Below are 5,609 nucleotides of genomic sequence, written 5' to 3' on the forward strand. Positions count from 1 at the left end.
GGCTGTTCTTGGCATCAGCAGCTGGAGCCCTTGGAGCATATAAACCCTGGTTCCCCTCCAAAAGGCTCCACTGGGCACTTATCTAACGAGTATTTCATAGCCACTGATTTGGTTTTGGATCTTCCTAATTAGCGCTCATTAGGTGAATCACAGAGGGTCAGGAAGCACCATGCCCACTTTACAAGGGCCAAAGTGAGGAACAGGAATCTGAAATGGCTGTTGAGCAACCAGAGCTGGGGTTAAAGTCGAGGGTCCCAGCCCTGTCTTTTAGGTAGGACATGCTCTTTCTTAACAAGGCAGCCATGTCAGGATTTAAATGCCCTTGAGAAGAAGAATGAGAGGTGGAGAAAGAGAGGAGAGCACTGAGTGGCTCTTCAGTGATAACGTTACTTCCCAAACAGCCCATGAGCTTTTCCTTATTCCTGGTGTCGGTTGTTGTCAGGCCCTTTGGACTTCATCGCCTTTCGAAAAGCACAGTTGCTGCCCTGGCCAGGGAGGTGCTGTCCCTGGCAAAGCTCCTGCTGAGGCAAAACATCTGCTCGAAGCAGAGGACTTGCAGATGACTTTTAGTAAAGAGGGATTTTTGATGGAGTTAAACGTTAACATCCCTCACCGCCCTGGCTGTTCAAGGGTCAAGAGGGAAGCCAGGCTGACTCAGCCTGGCAGCTCCTTTTCCTGCTCCAGCTTCTCCTCCGTCTGCATGATTCACCGGCTCCTCCTCTCTGCCAGGAAGTCTTAGTCCTGGATGAGACAATAAGGGATGAGACAGAGGGATACATCAGCTATCCTGCACCGTGCCATTGGAGATCACCTCCCTATAGCTTCGTCCCCTGATGGGTTTCCTGGCTGACCTACAAGTAATCTCAGTGTGACAAGAAGGGAGGCTTATGAGCACCAAAAGAGGAATTTCAGAGGATCGTAGAATGGTTTGTGTTGGAAGGAACCTCAAAGGCCATCCAGTTCCACCCCCTGCCATGGGCAGGGTCACCCACCACCAAATCAGGGGGTTCCAAGCCCCATCCAACCTGGCCTTGAGCATCTCCAGGGATGGAGCAGCCACCCCTGCTCTGGGCAACCTGGGCCAGGGCCTCCCCACCCTCATCGTGAAGAATTTCCTCCTAATGTCTAATGCAAAACTTCCCCCTTCCAATGTAAAGCCTTTCCCCCTTGTCCTATCGCTCCAGGCTCCAGGCAAGAGGTTCTCCAGCCCTCGGATCATCTTTGTGGCCTCCCCTGGACCCATTCCAACAGTTCCATCTCCTTCTTATGTTGGGGACTCCAGAACTGGACACAGGAGCTCCAGGTGGTGTCCATAAGAGTGTTATAGAGGTGGAGAATCACCACGCTCGTGCCACACAGCAGGATTATGCCCCTTTCCAGCACTGGGCAATGGGTTGTGAAGTCACAGGGCACCTTGTTCTCATCGTGCACCGTGTCCTCTGCCTGGACGGTTTAATACAGGCACTTTAAATAGAAAGGTAAATCCTTTTAACTGTGGCCCTTTCAAGAGAGTTGTCCGGTAGCCGGGAAGGAGGGTTGGCAGATGAGAGGAGCTGGTGTATTCAATATTATTGCTGCAATATATACACTTCCACACTGCCAAATCCTTGGGTGTAGCCAGAGTCTGACATGGAAAATTGATTGTTCTGTCCTGTTGCCCGTCTGCCCCTAGCTCTGCGCTGTTTGCCTCATGCTGAAGTGTCTTGGAAAAGGACCCAGTGATTGCTGCTCCTCAGTTCCAAGGCTGCCCCGGGCACCTCTCCTGTGATAGTGGGACTGAGTTTTACCTGGAAAATAAATCTTTTACTACATCATGGATGGAAGTTTGTGCAAATGCAACTGCGCGATCTCTGCTGAGCTCACACCTAGAAGCAGAGCCAAGAGTTGCGCTGGTTTTGCATAAAACTTCGCTGTGGTTACAGGCGTTGTGGGATCACGTGTTGGTGTGGCTGATCCTTCCAATATGCAGCCTTCTTGCTTTTAGGTCTCTTCTGGTGCACAGTAAGACAGAGGTCAAAACACCGTCTCCTTGCTAGGGTCGTCATTTATTGATGTGAGAATTATTGATCAAGAGTTGTCGAGGAAACTCTTCTGCTGATGTTCCGGATTCTCACAGGCTTCTTCCCAGCATCCCAGCCCATCCACAAAGCCTTCGGCGTCCTCAGCCAAGGGATTTCTACATAGACACAGCTTCTCCCTCCAGACACTCTCTTGCCTCCTCAGGACAGCGTGCCGTGCCGTCTGTCTGTCCTGCAAGCATTTGGGTTCTCAGCCCAGTGAATTCAGGGAGAAATCAGGTCTAAGACATGTTGGCAGAGAAATGTATGCCTTGAAATAATTTGAAAAGAACTCAGGGGAGGGAGAAGAGCCAGGAAGTGTCAGTTGTGAGCTGCCACCCTCTCCCAAGATCTCTCCTCCTGCCAAGAGTGCGGCCCCGGCTCCTCCATGACCTCTTTCTTCCATCGGATAATAGCAGGCGGAAAGTCAGCGACACTGCCACGGCCTTGGTCCTCCAGAGAGATGAAAGGAAAGTGGTTTGGTGTCCAAATGAATCTCATGGCTTTCTAGAAGAATTAAAGCCAGATGTTTTCCAACAGGCCTGCTGAGACCAGCCCTTTCTGACAGATTTACCGAGCCACCAAGGAGGCCCAGCCAGCGCCTGCAGAGCTCGGCGTGGGGAACACCCTGTGAGCCAAACAGCTCCTCCCGGCTGCCTGACAGGCCAGCGTGCAGGAGCTGAGGCAGAGATAGTGCTGCCAGCTCAATATTTAGTCAGTGTTTCAATATATTTATTCCTCACTGATAACGGTGACGGCAGAAAGGGCGTAGGAACCAGATTTAGCCACAAAAGGCGGTCCAGGTGTGCTGGCATCAGGTCTGTTTCTTCATGGGGCAGCGTGTCGTGGTTTAGGGAGTCCAGAACATCATCCCTGTCTCAGGTACCAGCCTTGGAGGCCTTCAGATGGATTGATGGTCAGCCTCACAGCCAGGGAGAGCGTGTGCCGCACAGGGACTTCCTCAGAGCCAGGGAGAATATATCCTTGCCTCTCCGTGTGGGGGGGGTGTTCGGCTGAGGGCCATTCCAGTGTGGGTAGAACAGACGGAAAATACCAGGAAAAGGGAAGCTGGATGCTTCCCTCAGCACAATAAGGGAGGGAGCAGCGTTTCCCACTTTGCTAGGGAGTAACCAAAACCTCAGGGCTGTTGGGCGTGCGGCTCCAGCTCACACCCGGAGGTCATTAATCACTTTGCCAGCGGAGCTGCTCCAGGCTTCTGACCACAATAGGTGTTGTTGCTCTCTCGCCTTCCTCCGTCTGCCTGGTGGGTATAACATTCAGCCTCCTAGGGACGAATTCCTGGTGCTGTGCCCTTGGCGCTACCTCGAGGTGGAGTTTCCTCTTGTGAATTCAGCGAGTGCTGAAAACGTCCTGTTGGCTCCCACGGCTGGGAAAGGCTCTTTTAGAAGGACAAGTCATGGTCCTCACTTTTCCCCTGCCCCATCCCGGCTGCCACGATGCTCACTGCTCTGGACTAGCAGGTGAGGTCCCCCTGAGGCTCAATGTGCCACCAGATCCCTGTCTTCTGCTAGGAATAAGGAGAAATTCAGAAGGTGTGCCCGAAGCAAGCAAAAGCAAATAGAGCAGGGGAAGGTTCAGTGGCAGGAAATCCCAGTTTTTACTGGCACCCGCTCATATCAGATAATTTCACCTATAACAAATCCTTCTGCAGTCCCATCCCACAAAGCAAATGAGCTTTCTGTCGCGCCCATCGTTTGTTCTCACAACACGACATCTCGTCTCAGTGTGTGCATCGATTCTTTCTTCGTGTCCAGAGGAGGCTGGGGAAGGGGCTGGAGCACACGGCTTCTGGGGGTGTTTAGTCTGGAGAAGAGGAAGCTGAGGGGAGCCCTCGTCGCTCTCTGCAGCCACCTAAAAGGAGGTTGTAGTGAGGTGTGCGCTGGTCTCTTTTCCCAAGTAACAAGCGATAAGACAAGAGGACACGGCCTTGAGTTGTGCCAGGGGAGGTTTCGATTTGATAGCAGGAAAAACTGCACAGAAAAGTGCAGGAGGTACTGGAAGAGGCTCCCCAGAGAAGTGGTGCTCCAAGCCCCATCCAACCTGCCCTTGAACCCCTCCAGGGATGGGGCAACCGCAGCTTCTCTGGGCAGCCTGGGCCAGGGCCTCCCCACCCTCACAGGAGAACATTTCTTCCTAAGATCTCATCTCAATCTCCCCTCTTTCAGCTCAAACCCCATTCCCCCTCGTCCTGTCCCTGCACTCCCCGATAAAGAGCCCCTCCCCAGCTTTCCTGCAGCCCCTTTCAGTACGCGAAGGCTGCTCTACAGTCTTCTCTCTTGAGGAAATGGCCTGAAGTTGTGCCAGGGCAGGTTTACTGGATATTGGGAAGAATTCCTTCCCACAAAGGGCACTGGCAGAAGCTGCCCAGGGCAGTGGTGGAGTCCCCATCCCTGGAGGGGTTTACAAGATGGACAGCTGAGGTGCCTAGGGATGGTTTAGTGGTGCCCTGGGACGGTTTAGTGATTCCCTGGGATGGTTTAGTGATGCCCTGGGACAAATCATAGAATCATAGAATCACCAGGTTGGAAAAGACCCACTGGACCATCGAGTCCAACCATTCCCATCAATCACTAACCCATGTCCCTCAGCACCTCATCTACCCCCTTTCTAAATACTTCCAGCGATGGTGACTCAACCACATCCCTGGGCAGCCTCTGCCAGTGCCTGATGCCCCTTTCTGTGAAAAATGTCTTTCTGATATCTAGCCTGAACCTCCCCTAGTGCAGCTTGAGGCTGTTCCCCCTTGTCCTGTCCCATCACTTGGGAGAAGAGCCCAGCTCCCTCCTCTCCACAACCTCCTCTCAGGGAGTTGGAGAGAGCAATGAGGTCTCCCCTCAGCCTCCTCTTCTCCAGGCTAAACAACCCCAGTTCCCTCAACCGCTCCTCTTGTTCTCCAGCCCCTTCACCAGCTTCAATCACAGTTTAGTGGTGCCCAGGGATGGCTGCACTCGATGTTCTCAAATCCCTTTCCCATCCCATCCCTTCAGAGGAGGCTGAGGGGAGACCTCATTGCTCTCTGCAACTCCCTGAGAGGAGGTTGTGGAGAGGAGGGAGCTGGGCTCTTCTGCCAAGGGCCAGGGGACAGGACGAGAGGGAATGGCCTCAAGCTCCACCAGGGGAGGGTCAGGCTGAACACAGAGAAAATTTTTCACAGAAAGGGTCCTTGGGCAGTGGCAGAGGCTGCCCAGGGAGGGGGTTGAGTCCCCTTCCCTGGAGGGGTTTAAGGGCCGGGTGGACGAGGTGCTGAGGAATGGTTGGACTCGGTGATCCGGTGGGTCTTTCCCACCCTGTTGATCCTGTGACTCTATGACTCTTTGGCCGTGGGTAGCGCGGCGCAGCCCAATTCCACCCACGCGGTGGGGGGAGGTCGCTCTCCGCGTCGCGCCGCACTCGCCGCGCCCCCTGCTGGCCGGATCCACCCATTCCTCTCCCCTTCCCCCCTCCCCTCCACGCACGGAATGGTCCGGCCCGGCCCGGCTCCCCGGCGCGAACCGGAAGCGCTCGGCCGCAGCCCCGGAAGCGCTCGGCGCG

The sequence above is a fragment of the Phaenicophaeus curvirostris genome, chromosome 38, assembly GCF_032191515.1.
Source record: "Phaenicophaeus curvirostris isolate KB17595 chromosome 38, BPBGC_Pcur_1.0, whole genome shotgun sequence".
In the NCBI taxonomy this organism is placed as follows: Eukaryota; Metazoa; Chordata; class Aves; order Cuculiformes; family Cuculidae; genus Phaenicophaeus; species Phaenicophaeus curvirostris.